The 16,176-nt window shown below is 41.1% G+C and overlaps 1 protein-coding gene across 7 annotated transcripts in view; it reads left to right on the top strand.

The window, feature by feature from the left end:
- LOC410882 (mucin-5AC) overlaps positions 1–16,176 on the top strand; it is a 286,325-nt gene that overhangs the window by 18,550 nt on the left and 251,599 nt on the right. The gene's annotated exons all lie outside the window — the stretch shown is intronic.

Here is a 16,176-nt window from a genome sequence, read left to right as displayed (position 1 = left end):
ACATAGAGCAAACAATATGGCGTCAGCCACGAGAAACCCGAACCGTTGCTGCGGACCGGTCAGTATGCAATATGCTAAGGTTCTGCTTTCCCCCACCTCCTCCTTCCTCCTCTACCGCTAGCCGAAAATTCACTGTCCGTCTCGCTCTCTCACCCCCTCGCTCTATTCCTCCTTCTGGTCCTCTATAACCTCCGAATCCTTGGGTTTGGGAATTTAATTACAGTATAGTGCCTACATTGTAGCCCCAGCCGGCCCGGAAATAAACTCCCCATTGTCGCGGCACAAAGCTTCTATTTGTCACGAGACCTGGGCGTTCGACACCCTTGCGACGCACGCCACCCCCGCGCGCCACCTGCCCCCTCCGTGCCTTTCGATATCGACTTTTCCGACAGCGCCACGACTTATGTCGCTACGCGCGATAGAACGCGACTTAGTTAATAAGCGGAACCGGGTGAAAGCAGGTCGTTCGTGAAATATTTTTTTCAACCGCGAAAGAAGAAGCGATTTTCAACAGAAAGCATCAAATGAGGTTTCGAATCTTTCGATCGTTCGTTCAATTGTGTGAGAAAAATAAAGTTCATCTTTATACACTTTCATCTGAAAAAAAAAATAAATCATGTTGTAGTAATTTTATTTTTGAAACAGGGAAGAGAAGGGAAATGATGATTGCGTGTTTTAAAATTTTATATATAAGCCTATCTTTTAATATTTAAATGATTATTTTTTGCTAGAAAGAGAATTTTGGTATGGAGAGGTAGATATCGCTTCATTCACCGTTATACATTATGAAGAAGATTATCCGAGTAACCACAGCCTAACAATCTCCCTGTTCTCCTGCTTCTTCTCGAACTTCGATGTAATAAGTAACAACGCCATTTAATTATAAATGCTCGCACCCGAGAAACGAACTTATCTAGCTCCCACTTTCCGTTTAATCCTAACTGTGGGATAGGATACGTATAGAATCGTACGTTAGAATTTAAGCCATTTCCATACCAGTAGGGAGTCTGTCTTCGCTGTAAACTATTCTCACTATTAAATTAATTAAGTAATTGATTAGCCTGATTTGAAAGTACTTAGGAAATAGAAATCCCCAAATGGATAATAGAAAGCGTTCTTTTTTATTCTCCCCTCTCTTTCCGAGTTAATTACAAATTCCATTTAATTACTTTCTACTTAAGCACGTTATCTAGTAAAATTTCTACATAAGCTCTCCGTGATCAAATTTAAATGAGGTTATTACTTTCGAAAATAATTTGCATCCTTTGGAACTTTGTCTATTTCGTATTACAAATATCGTCATATTGCAAATATTCTTCCCATAAAATATTCGATCGTTAAACGAGGTTAAAAATTTCGATATCCTTTCCCTTCCTCTTCCCTTCCCCTCCTTCCGCGACAGTTTCCTTTGCCACTGAATGATGGGGGCGAGCAGCGATAAAATCGGCAGGAATGGCGCAGGATAGTGTCTCTTTCGGGGGAGGCGTTCATCCCCTTCGAGTGTCGCGATGAATCGAGGGTCGGGGGGGTGTTTCATTGAGCATTAACGATCGCAACGTTCTTCGATGGGTGTTATTGCGCCGTGGCACGCGTCTTCTCCCGCGAGGTGCCATCAAACGATCGTCGAGGAATAGTTTTGCCTCGGTCGATCGACCGTAATACGAATTTGGATCCACGATCGTCCTCCAGGGATCTAGAAAGCCTTTTCTCTCTGCTTTACGATCCGAGATGATGGTGCTTTTTTTTCTTTTTAAAGATTTTTCTCAACTAGACAGATTATTGGTCGGTTCGAAAGGAGCAATAGGAATCAAGCGCCACGTCTCGATTAGCAACAATTTCGACGTCGATTCTACGAGCGGAATTGTGCCCGTTCCGTCATCGTCGGCTCATAAATATAACTACGAGCGTAGTACTGCTCTTCCATTCGCCAAACCTCTCCTGCATCGGACCGTAAAGCCCCATAATTATTCACTCGTCGTTAAATCGGCCGCCTACGCGGCAGTTACGGCTTCCCGTCGGCTAAGTGTACCGTGTATAGTGACTACATGTTACTAGGATGCTTGCATATGTGATAGCGGATTAGTGTTCTATTGTGAACGGTTTCGGTTTCGCTGGACCAGCCGTACTATTGTTAACTGTTCGCGAATCGAATTAGAAACATTTTCTCTTTCAACTTTTAAATGAAAAGAGATACCGTCAGTTTCAATTTTAAAAAATCGAAATGGAAAATAATATTTGTAATGAAATAGGAACAACTTTTCCAAAAAAAAAAAAAATAAATAAAGGAAAAGCAAAGATATTGTTTCCTTCTCTTGTTACAGTTTATTCTCAATAGAGCAGTGTCCGATCATAAACACCTTATTTCACTTACTACTAATTTATCGTCTTATGAAATATACCTTCCCGAACATATAATTACTTTTTCTCAAACTTGCGCTTGAACGTTAAACAATTAATTTGATAGTATCGATTTGCATAATAAAATCACCGGAAACCGAAACCGATGTCGTATTAAATCTGGCTCGATTATTGCTACAAAAATCCAGCTCGATTTCTTTTAATTGACCGAAACGAGAAAACGCAATTTCCCTCTCGATTATCGGCGTGCATGCACCTGCGCTCGCGAGACGCTTTCGAGAGGGAACGAAAGCGAGCGCGGGAAGGTAGAGATAAGGGGTGGGTGGTGGTGGAGGAGGGGGAGGAGGAGTGAAGGAGGGACAGCAAAAAAGAAACGATTGAAGCGTGGAAAAGTTTCCGATGAAATCGCGAGTACCCTCGAAACTTGCAGCTTGAAAACGGTCGGGCTCGCGGATGCACGGGATTCGACGTCGGGCGGAAACGGTTTCATTTTAGGTGGATGGCGACGACGATGGTGGCGGCCCTGTTTGAGGAAGGTGGGGGCGGGGAGGAGGGGGAGGAGGAGGCGGATACGCCGGTGCAGGGCCTTAATTGCCCGCGAGTTAATTAAACTGTAATTCAATCGCGCGAATTCGCCGATGTTTTATCGTGGCGCGACGCGCCGTTAAGTTTGTACTTTCTGATGCGCTCGTTACAGAAAGTATATATATCGGGGCGGCCGTGTTTTGCGTGTACGCGGAAGAATTATGGGGATTTACCCTTTTGCCGAAATCGAATAAACGGTTTCACGGAATAACGGGAAGGAGGGAGAAAGAGAGGAAGAGGGGGATTGGAGGGTTCAAGTCGAATCGGTCTGGTTTAAAGTGTAATGCAATATTAGAGCGATAGGGGGCTATATCTTTTGAAATATATATATAGTATAATATAGTGAAACGTTTCGACAATTCATTGTCGTTAATTTGCTTAATCTCAACGTACGTGATGGATAATAATATTTAATTATAATGAAATTCTTCCTGTTTCGTCTATCTAAAATATCAATCTACGAAATAAAATCCTAACATGAGAAAGAAACAAAAGGAATAGAATGAAAAATTTCGCTCGTTGTTCCGTTACATTACATCCGTTTCATCCACCGTGAAATTTCTGGTAAATTACGCCAGCGGATTTCTTAGATCAATGATGAGGTAAGGCCAGCGAGGGTTGCTTATTGTAATTATCCCTTCGGAGTACGTAGGGCCTACCCTTGGCCAACCTCCCATCGCACACGCTCCCGGGCTCGATTGTTCTTGCTTGCATGGCCCCATGCGCCACGTCTATGAAATTAAGCGTACCACCCTTCTTGCCGAAATACGGCTGTTCCGTCAAGACCTCGCCTCTCCTTCCTTCTCCTTCGCGTATCTTCCGTCCGCCCTTAATTTCTCTCCACGATAATTGCCGCCTCGTCTTCGTAAGCGACACGAAGACGATCGACGATGATTTTCGATGGAAGGGAATCGCAAAAGATAATTTACATTCTTTCGAAAGTATCGTGTCATCGTCGAGAAAGAATTGCATTTCGATTTATTTTAACCCCTTTTAAATTGTTACTTGTCTTTATATCGAAAAATAAATGTTTAATTTTATATCGTTTTAAATCAAAGATGTAAATTTTTATCAACGGATCGTTTCTTTTTTATTTTCCTATATCTTTTCTATGTATAATTGCTACCTCATCATCGTGAATAATCGTTCCTCATCGACGATTAATGATTGTCCTCTCACGCGGAAACAAAATTGCATTCCTTCGAAAATCGCGTTTCATCCTGAACAATTACCAATTCTCGTCGAAGTAAGAATCATTTTCTTCGTTATCTTTTGATTCGTTCCAGGGATTAAATTTTCATCGTTAATTTTCACTTCGAGATACCTTTCTTCCTCAAGTTTTGACTTTCTCGGTTTGATTGGCATTTCTTTTTCTCTTCTTTTCCTTTTTTTTTTTTTTTTTACCAAAAATTGAGTGTCAGTAAATTCGTGCCACGTAGCAGGAGCCATGCACTTGGCCGATGTGTTTGACTTTACGCCGGATACATATTTCAATCGTCGTAACGGAAGAAGCAAGCAGGTCGTGGGCGGTGGTTGTTTGCCGGTGACCAGAATTTAATATTCATCCAATCAGGGGGTAAACCTACCGCGCCCGAGGGTGTCGCTGTTACCTCCAACTCCCTTTTCCCCCTGACCTCCATAACTCACTGCATATTTGTTCTTCCCGAAAGAGTCAATAAAAAAAATTGCGGTCGTCACTATGAACAAATCCATGGTGTATGGTGGATTGAACCTGGCATCAGAGATTAGAATTTTTTATCGAGCTCGCACTCGATTCGTTCTCGTAAATAATAATAATTCAATAACCTGCGTGAACCGGCCAACTGAACGTGAACGGGACTAATTGACAAATACTTTGCATATATATTTTCCCATTTTCGCCCCCATTTCTTCGCGGCAAACGGTTTGGTTTTTGATCGAGACGAGACGGCGGGAAAAGAAAGAATACGGGCGAGACGAGTTCTATACCGTAGAATTTCGGTATAGCTGACCGGCATAGAGGGTAATTTAATTTGTATTATGCCAGCACCGGCTTGTACCCTTGTTTCGTAAGCATTGCGGGCCAAACTCAGTAACAAACACCGCGGATTCGTTCGATCAAACTTAATTAGCGCCGAATTCCAGACATAATTAAATTCGACCGGCGTGCAATTTCGCGGAGATAGGAAGCTCCGTTAGGACCGAAGGCCAAGGGAGAAGGATGTAAAAAGCCGAAAATGAGAAGAGAGAGAGGGAGTGAGAGAACGAGAGAAGATCGAGGATAAGGGAGAGGAAAAGGGAGAGGAAAAAAATTTTACCCCCGTGGAACGAAACGTATCCATGAGTCGAATATTGTACGGATTGGATTATTTCTATTGGCCCGTAAATCCTCCGTCCGTCGATACCGTAAATCTCTGCTTACGTCCCATTATTACAACGTTTAGTTGATTTATCTAAAATCTTTCCTCCTCGTTTTATATATATATATATATATCTTCTCTCGTGTCGGTAAATTTCTCGATGTCCCCCATTTCGTGGCGCTTTCGCGCTCGAAATTGCCGAACGGTTTTTGCCGGTTAAGACAGATTGAATTACCAGAGATTCGGTGATGAACTACATGTTTTCTTCACGCCCAGGAGCTCTGCCAAGGAGCTTTATTTAAGGAGATGGTTTGATGGTTAACAGTTTACCGGGGCACAAAGATTTCACGAGTGTCCCGCGAAGAGGATGATAAACGTGGCCAATAACGCCACTGGCATTCGCCGCTGACGAAAGACGAGAGATAGACGGGAGAGAGGGAATTTCTGGAATGCTTACGGAGTTTAGAAGGTAGCCCTTACGTTCTTAGCTGTACCCTTTCACTCCTCGAGGCGGTACACCGGTCCATTCTGAATATCCTTCTCATTAATTATAAGAAAACATTGTCCCTGTGGCCATTTATATTAACGATGGTATCCCCCAGATGCTTTAGTCCCCCCGTATATGCATCTGGAAACTTGATTCGTTACGTTATATTTGATGCAATATTTGTATAACGACACGATTAATCGTCAATGATCGAGGAGAATAATTTGTACTTCATCTGTTAACGTCTCGAGAAACGTCTTCAAGCGTTATTCTAATAACAAGTGGCATTAATCATTGGGATACCAAGTTGTAATTAATATGATTGCTCAGGTTAGGAAACTTTGTCGAGGATCAAATCAAAATAAAGAGATTTTATTTTTGATCTTTTCTTTGGTCTTTTCGATATATTTCACAGAAAATATCTTCGAATAATATCATTGAACGCGTGTATTCACAGTCATATTCATACCGAGCATTTCGCGAATCAAATCTTCCCCCCTCCCAGAGTAATCTCAAGTTAAACAACAAACTCTAAACACGATCTTCCACTCGAAGACGGATACACTTAATAAATGGATTAATCTGTATATAGCGTAAATAGCTTTTATCAACGATTACGTGAAATGAATAAAAACCAGGCATCAAAATCAACTTATCAAAAATGAATTAGCAGATGGAGGGGTGAAAGATGAGGAAAACAGAGTTTCGTTTCGGAAAGAAGAGTCTGGATCGTGTATAAAGGAGTTTGGAACGAAGGAGGACGCCCTGTCATCACCCTTTGGCCATCGTTGTCATCCCCTCTTTCGAGAACGGAATCAAACGTGGTCGCGTCATAACCTTCTCCCACGCTATTTCTCTCAATTTCTCTGCGTCCTTCCACGGACTTTCAGTCCTCGGAGTGGCGAGAGCGTGATCAATGAACGGCGCAGATGCTGTTTCGGACTGTTGCGGAGTATTGTGCACCTAATCGCCCACCCTGTCACTTTGACCGCATCCAGGGGACTAGCGTGGGGATCCCTTGGGACGACGGCCCATAAATCGAAAGTTCGAGGCTTTCCCGAAGGGTAACGTGTACCCCCATACCCCCGTTATCGACGTATTCCTGCGTTAACATAAGACCGAGCAGCGTTTCGCCTCAGGCTACTCTTCATCAGTTGCGGGATTACCACCTGGATCGTTTGAAATCAAGCTTTCTAAGATACATTATCGTCGTGATTTATATTTACCCTACTATTTCGATCAAATGTGGCAAGGAAACTTGCCCAGTTTCTTTCCATTTAAACAATAATTCTATTTACTTGTTTCTCGAGGCAATTGGAATTTAATCAATTCTTTTATTCTTCCTTTTTTTTGTCATACTTGGACGTTGTTCAAAATGTCAAAAATTTTTCAAACAAATATGTTATATTATTAGACTCTTCCTCGAATCATCCCGATAATTTTTTGACTAATTTAAAACAAAAATAGCACAATTTTCTTCTTCTCTCCCATGTCACGTTTTCACGGGTGCAAATCGATTCTAATCTTCTGGATAACGGGTCCCGATAAAAGAAGGCCGTGTTAGCTGCGAAGTTGCGCTTGTACAGGCACAGATTGTGGTTGGAAATTAGGGTGATTACCAGCTTTTCCTCCTGGCACCTATTGAAGCTGCGAAAGGGGCCAGGTGACGGGGTGATAGCTGCGAAGGGGTGGCGCGCGCGCTTCCCATCGTAGGATCCACCTCTTGTCAAGTTTAAACCCGCTACGTGACTAAGTTGCAAGCGGCCTGCTAAGATGTCCTGCTAATTTATATGTTCGCGTTAACTTGCGTTCACCCCCTCTTGTACTTCCACCTGCATCCCACGTCCTTTACATCTCGACAGAAGAGGGGGAGGAGAAGGAAGGAGAAGGGGAGCGCGAAGGAAGAGCTTCTGGCTAGAGAGGGCACGGGTCGCATAAGTAATCGCTGCTATCTTACCCGACAGATGCGTTAAAGATCCCTCTGCGATGAGCCATACGATTTCTCCGACTAACTGGCCCCATTACGTTACAATATTTTTACACAATTTTTACATATTCATCCGTGATAAAAATCCTTTCTAATATTTAACGGTAGGAGAAAATCGTAGCTTCATATTTTTCCTATAAATTTAATATCTGTGAGGATTAGAACGAAATTGTTGTTTTGAGAATAGAAAAATTTTTCGTGTGTATTTCTTATTATATCCTTTCTGTTGATCGAAGGGGAAGGATTATCGTTTCTGTGAAAGCAATCGAGTTAGCTGACATCTTAGCAGAATCTCTCTCTTTCGAGAGATCTATCCGAACTAAGACGGTACCCTTTTCTTCATCGATAGCGAGAGATATCATCAAAGGAATCACGCTTACCTGAAGAGGTCAGGTTTAAGGAGCCGGATACCGGTTCTAAGGGTGAACTTTCTGGTCGAACCTCAAGAAGGCCGAACCGCAAAAGCCTCATGGTTTGAGCCCTGTGTATCCTGATGAATCGTTTGGTGTCTGCGTCTTCTTTGAAGCGTTCGACTAGGCGACCATCGTTCATTAGACTTAATCGGACAGTTCCTTCATCTCCTCGTTTTCTTCGCTTCCCCCTTCTTTGAGGAGGAACTTCTGAAACTAAACGCGTTTCATCGCGTTTTGTGTCGCTTTGGTTAACGTATACCGATTCTAGCCAAGATACCATGTACGAAACAATTAGTAAAATGTAATTTGCCTGCCACGAATTCTCTTCTTTTTTTTTCTTCGTGCAATTTTAATCTTCCATCGACGTTGATGAAGAATGGTCAAAATCTTTCTCGTTCAAACGTTCGGTATTTTCGTCGTGTAATTTTGCTCGCATTCACGGCATCCAGAAACATCGATCAAAGCGAAGTACACACGTGGGGCACAATAAGCCCCGAACAACGTTGGACTACAAAGGAGTAGGTGGTATCGATCTTGGGAGAGAATGCGTGGCAACGGTACCCCAATTAGGACCCCTATGACCCACACGTCCTCCAATGTGGCAGAAACCCACATGCTGAGGATGCATTCGCGCGTGAATATTTGCCTAAGTGATTGCTCGCCTTGAGACGACAACCGTTCGATCCATCCACGAAACTGCCCAGTCTCTTCGCCGATGTCTCCTTTCCCCAAAGATCCTCCTCCTCCTCCTCCTCCTCCTCCTTCTCTCCAAAGTATACGCAGAACTTCGTACTTCAACTTCCTTGGGCGTTGAACGCCTTTGGAAAACTTAAAACAGCCTTCTTGAAGATGTAGATGTAGATGTAGGAAGGAGGAACATGCCTCGTAACGTTCGTTCACGTTTTCTACGCATTCCCTGGAATCTTGCAGTTTCTTTCTTCGACTTCGGTTCAACTGAAGAAATTATACTACGATTTATCCACTTATTGACATTTCTACATCGATAGAAATTATTCAGACGAATCATTCTATTCAGAATTAAACGAATCGAAATTACAAGAAATCTTTTAAAATTTCTTTTAGAAGAATTTCTCAAACCGATCTTTGAATGCTTAATTCTAAAAACATCTTTATTAATAATCATATTCCATCGTTGTTCTCTACTCTTCCACGTCAATAATCTCTGTAACGATTAGTTCTCACGTAAGCCAGCTGTTGGGCCAGTGCCTCCGACAGGATTTCGCGATTCATAGACCCTTATCAAAACTGTGGTTCGAGTTGCTCTCCGGGTCTTGAAGGTTACGGTTGATTTCTCGTTCCTGTACTCCACCTCGTTCCTTCCACCCGCGCGTTCCCTCTATCCGCTCTATTTTGCGCGTCCCGTCTTTCTCGTCGATATAAATCATGAGTGGTGCAGGGTGGCTTACCCCTGTGCACCGAAATCGGGAGGGGAGAGGCCAGGAGTGGATCTCGTATCCAGATCGTTGGTCCAGGCATGGTCCAAGGAGTGGCAAGCAAGGGTCGCTTTCCTCGACAAAGGCAAGATCAGTACATTACAGATAAAGCGAACGACTCGCCCGTCCGGGAGTTTTTTAAGCCATAAATTTCATGGTTAAGGAGGGAGCAAGTTGAGAAAGAAAAAAGAGATGGAGAGAGAGAGAGAGAGTGAGAGGGAGAGGAGGGAGAAGGAGTGTTTGCCGAACTGGTTCCTTCCTTCCTAACTCAATTGCCGCGACACGGTGATCTATGGTGGTTGGGGAACGACGAAATCACAGGAGCTGCGTCCCCGTGCCCCGGATTTTCTGCCAATCGAAAGACTTTTCCACCTTGTTCCGCGTTTCAATCGATTCAGCATATTTCGGATGGAAAATCTTCCATCGGGATCGAAATTATATTTTTCTCGAGGAAGTCTTGTCAAATTTTTATCGGTATCAGCATTCCAAGTTTTTCAAAAGTATCAAAAACGGTGATGGAAAATGTTTAATTCTATTAGATTAAAGTAAAACTTCATGAAGAAGAATTTTATGAAAATTAATCAAGATTAATAATTAATTTTTCAATGAAAAAAATTGGTAAGATTTTCAAATGAAATTCTACGATGATATTATATATTTCTTACAAAGATGTAACAAAATTAGGGGATTGAATTCTAAATTTCCCTATTTTTCCTCCCTATGATTCTCATCTCGCGATACAATTAAAGAAAGTATTGCGAGTTAAAGTCAAATGAAAAGACGAAGAGATGAAAGAAATAAGAGGTATCTTTTAACGAAACGGTCTAATGACTGGGAATCCTCTTTATGGTTTACAAGAAGTTTGACCCTTGAGGAACGTGGGAAGGAGAAGAAAAAGCCAGCGTCTAGTTTCGATATAGATGTCCTCGTCTCTTTCGAAGGGTGGCACCCTTCCTTTTTTAAGCCATAAATTGTTCACGGTAGAACCTCCACGCCGAGGTGCCCCGAGACAAAAGAAAAACCTTGCCGGGAGAGCGTAATGTATTTAACTGAAGTACCCGGCGCAGATTACGATGGGAAATATTGTGAACGAAATCAGGTATTCTTTCATAATACCATTTGCGTCGCCTTTTTCAAATCCTATTCGAACGATCTTATTTTCAAATGTGACGAACGAATTAACGTAATGCTTTTATTATTATTATTATTATTATTTATAACTGTTTAAAGATAATGAAAAACGATTATATATTTATATTTATATAAAATATTGATCAAAAGATTTTTAGTTTTCTTCTCTATTAATTTACTTTCTTATTTGCTTCCAATATTAAAAATGGGATGAAATTAAAGGATTCATCTCTTAAACTTTTTATTACGATAACGCAAAAAATATTATTAAATTATTCCAACATTTATAAATGCAATCTTAGATCATTCTTCTTCTTGTTTATCTCGAATACCTAAAAAAAAATATATATAAAATTATTAAAAAAATTAGGAGAAATTTCACGAAACGCTCTAATCCAAAGCTATTCACGGTGTAATTCCGGCAGGCTGTTCGATTTTACGAGTGGCGAAATCCTAACGCGGAATATACGTGGTATTTCCACACAGAGTTCTTTGGAATTTCGTTTCGGTCCCGAAGGAATTCGCGAGGTCAGAATCCCAGGAACGCTTGGAAGGAATTTTTTTTTTCTTTTTCTTTTTTCTTTTTTTTTTTTCCTACGGATTGACGCGTTCACCTTCGTTTTATCACAGCGCGGCCGATATTTCGGTGATGGAATCCAGGGGTGGACGTGGAAGGGCGTGAAAAGTTAAAATCGCATCAGAGGGCCATTATTGTATCGTCGATGTCCCCTACCGTCTCCGCCAAAGTTAAACAATTTCTGCTGCCTTACGCGAACGATATCGCTCTCTCTCTCTCTCTCTCTCTCTCTCTCTCTCTCTCTCTCTCCCTCTCCTCTTTTCTTCGTGTTCGTTCCCGTTGCCCTTTGTTCCCTTCGTCGTGCTCGATATCGCAGGCGCACGTGTGTCATTCACCCTGCAAACTTTCAGCAATTTGTCGTTATTCGAAATGTCTACGTCGAAGGAAAATCAAAATGAAATTCGACACGCATCTAAAAAAAATGTTCGATTAGGTGGATTAGGTTCGACAATTATTGAATCGATTGATTGTCCAAGCATTACAAGTTTTTTTTTATGAAGATTTAAAATATTTGTGGCAATAGAATTTAAGAAAAAAAAGATAGGAAAAAAGAGGGCTACATGTTTTTCTAAGATTTCGTAACAATTTTATTTTCGTTGATTATCGTATTATATCTTGTATTTTCCTATCCTTTACTAATATTAAATACCTTGAAATTATATTTTTAAATATTACAGTAGGACTTTGAAATCAGCTCCATATCATTTTGGGTTTAGATAACGATGATTACCCAACTTTATGAAACGTAGAGCAGAATCAGTTATAACCACGTATTTTATCAGGATTTTATTCGAGATAGCTGCAAGTTTGTGCAAAAATAGATCAAATTCACGTACGGGATAATATCCCGATCAACATTGAAGGTTCGTTCGGAGAGATTTCGTGGTGGAGGCAACACGGAGAAAGCTTCCCTCTATCGGGAATTACTTAAACCGGCTTTACGACTAGCGGAAACTACCGCTACCCGTTGAGGGGATTCCGATGCATTACAGTATTAGTCGCCGCGCTTAGAAAGGGTTCGTGGAAATGCAAAGTAGATTATACACACGGCCCATTTTAATCCTTCCCGCCCTTTTCGTACACATCTCCTGCACCCTTTTCGATTGCTATTGATTCAACTTCGAGTAAAATTTTCCCGATACAATTGAACCATTAACATTTTCAACCAAAATACAGTTGAATCTCATAAGGGAATCTATCAAATCAAATAAATACGATCCTTTGATCGTTGAATTAAAAACTATGATTCAGTTTCGATACTTTTATATTATTACATTGAACAATGTTATATTTTTTCAATCTCTTGATATTAATTTATATGTAAATCGTAGATGATGAGAGGATAAATACAATTCAATCTCATTTATTTTCTTCCCTATTTTCCCTAATTAACAATTGCAAATTCACGTTACATTTTTACACGAAATTACACGTATATACTCATATCATTGTTTCCCACTGGTATTTCACTAATGTCTCCCATCGCTACGTTTGAAAATGTTCCACTCAAATATCGGGGGATCGCAATATGGCAATCGTGGCGTGCGTAGACGGCAAACGCGGAGAGTTTCTATTATAAATATTCCACCGTAAGGAATTCAGATTTTTCGTTCGCGACAGGGGAGCATTGTGAAACAAAAAGCCTCCGTGCGAGGAGCGGGTCCCGTGAAGAATAGCGCGAATACAGGTACCGTGTATCCATTTTAAATGTAAAACATCTATGTGCCCCGTGGAGAAACTTTCTCGAATGCCAGCATCTACTTGTTTTTTCCCTTTTACAATATGCATACTGCACCGGGACATGTATAATCGCACGTGCTACATTCTCACATTAAAAAACTTTCACAGGCCCCCCTCGTTACGCTCGCCCCTCCGCTTCGATTCAACGAATTTCTCCTTCCTCCCCCTCCTCCCTCCATTCCCAGCCATCAAACTTCGCGTTACCGGTATCACCGTAATTTTTCACCCTATTAACATACGGCAACACCGAATCCAGTCAGAAAATTAACGCGATCCGCGCTTGTTTCGCCTCGTCCTCGCCTCCTTCCTCATCTCGTCAGAGACGATCACGGATCGGCCGATCGTCGATACCTCCAGATTTCGATTGGACTCGTCGCGCACGTCGTTCGTGGAAATCGTAAAAGTTTCACGGGACACGATGAATTATTCCTGTCGAGGAGACGCAAAATTGCGGGAAACTTTCCTGCGACGAGGTGAACCGGTCTCCCTGTGTGTGCGTGTTTCACGCTACGCGCGTTTCGTCCAAGTGAAAGTATGTGTATGTGTGTGTGTGTGTGTGTGCACTCGTGTGCTCGTGTCGTGAAGGGGTACGAAGGGCCAGGTCGCGGAATGAATGCGGGAAAGCACGGGATCATCGAAGGGGAGGATGAAAGTTTGCAAGAAGGAGAAGAAGGGTTAAAGAGGAGGGAGGATTTCGGAAAACGAATTTATAACGCGTCGAATTAAAATTTAGCGACGAAACATGGATAAAGAAAGTGGGGGAAGAAACTTGAACTTGAAACGGAGCTAACTGTTTAAGAGTTTTATATATATAAATGTGATTAGAATTTGTTAGAAGAGTATTATGAGATAAAAGAAATGACAGTTCTATAAACATTGTTGAAAATAATTACCGATGACAACCTTCGTTGCTTTCTAAACTATACGATACTTTGCAATTGTAACTTTAACTCAACTGCAAACCACAACCGATATCATAGTTTCCTAACTTTACGAACAAGTTGAATGAACACTTCACTTCTACGTAATTGGTCTTTGCGACATAATTTATCGACGTTAAACTTTCAAGCCTTTTTCTTTTTATTTTTTTTTTTAAACGAGCATCTCCAATTTCTTCGTCACTCTTTTATTTTATTTCGCGATTCTTCGATTCTTCGTCGCGTGGAAATTCTCTTTCGAAATTATTTTCAGTGATGAACCGTGGCGCGAGTAGCATGGCCGTTATATATATATCCCGAAGGAAACCACCTGCCCAGCTTCGTTTCCGCTTGGTTTCGCCCGTTTCGGCGTCGACATCAAGTTCAATATCACTTAGCTTTACTGCGGCAATTATCATTTTACGATCGGCTCTGTATTCTTAGGGCTTTATTACCAAGTCTTGCTGTTCTCGCCGCCGAGGCGTTAACAACCCTAAGAGCTGTAATAACGACCGAAAGAAATACCCCTTTCTATCGCGAGAAAACGATAAATGCAGTTTTGCACTTCACCCAGACTTTCCATCCTTTCGTCATCAACCGAGGTTTATGCTCCTCGAATTTACCTGTGAAACTGATGCCTTGATCGATTTAACGGTCCTCGTGGATTTCTTAAATTATCCGGTTATTGTTTTGGCTTTATTTTGGTCGTTTCTCAAATAATTATTTCTTTGTCAGATTTTTATTCAAAAATTACATATGCATTTTTATAAATCAATTAATGTTAAATATATGAATGTACACGTTTTTCTTTACAAGTTATTAATTAACTTATAATTTCTTTCTTTTTTAATTTCTCATTCTTTATTACTTTTATTAGAAAAATGATATCTTTTTAATTTTCTTCTACTTACGATATCGTATTTTAGATGAGAACGTGATTAAGAAAAGAGGGCAATCTTTCAAAGGTAATATTTTAATTTTTAAGAGTTTGATAATTGACGCCACTTTTAATGATATTAAATACACGAATGGTCGTGAAAAGTTGGATGAATATTTGTGAAGAGGTTGAACGAATTCCGAGCACATTCTTTCTCGACATGTACGGGATTCGATGCGTAATGGAAAATTTAGGGATGCCGTGAACGATAAATTTGCGGCTGTCCACTCGAATATTTTCCGTGTTTTAGGCGGCCAGGGAATCGGGGACTATCTTGACCGGCGAGTTCCCGAAGGAGGCGTCCCATTGCCCTTGCATATTCACAAATCATTCGCAGATAGGGCACCGGAATCCCTTCTCCCCGTGGGATAACATCTCCCTGCTTCCTTTCCTCTTTTATTTTTTTTCATCTTATTCAAAACGCGCCTAAGACTTTTCCTCCTCTATCTATTGTTTCTTCCATCCTTATTCCCTATTCCCACGAACAGATTTTCATTTTTATTCAAAAATAATTTCCTCTTTTTTCGATAAACTCATTTCACGAGTCCCTTTCTATCCTTTTATATTTCGTTTCAATATTTTACATTATTTCTATCAATCGATCAGAATAAACAATAGTAAAATTATATTCGATGAATTAAAATCTAATATTTTTTGTCTGCCAAATTGAAAAAAGAAAAGAGGTAATATTCATTTAACAATACATGAAATTAATTATATTTTAAAAAACAATAAAAAATCAATTGCTATAAATAGAAGAATAGAAAGCAAAGGCTGATATACCTCTCGTTACGTATCTCGGTTCCAAGAACAGAGAGAGAATCGCGTTCCATTTCAATGTTTCGCACTTTGAAGGCCCTCCCCCCGTTAATGGCATCCAATTGTCGATGGAATCTTCGATGGCCGGTGTTTGAACTTCGATTGTGCGCCCCTGACGTTGGCTGTCATACGAACTGGAGCTAACTGTTGGTACGTTAGGCGCATCGGGGAACAGTCAATACGTTACATCGCTGTGACATCGCCAAATGTGAAGTGTATGAACCGCCGCCCAGAAGAGCGACGATCCGTTCCCACGTGGCGGACGGGTAATACGAGTTTCCCCGGCCCTCTGTCAAAGTTTTCAAAGAGATACCAGTCAAATTTCTCGAGCCAAACGAAACGGGTAAATTAAGCGTGCGATAGCCCCATTAACGATACGATCGATACGTTACATTTCCCTCATCCTCGTACATTTTTCGACCTACCCTCCCC

The sequence above is a fragment of the Apis mellifera genome, linkage group LG2 (assembly GCF_003254395.2).
Source record: "Apis mellifera strain DH4 linkage group LG2, Amel_HAv3.1, whole genome shotgun sequence".
Lineage (NCBI taxonomy): Eukaryota > Metazoa > Arthropoda > Insecta > Hymenoptera > Apidae > Apis > Apis mellifera.
Note: the sequence above shows the minus strand (reverse complement) of the source record. Positions and strands in the feature narration are given on the sequence as shown.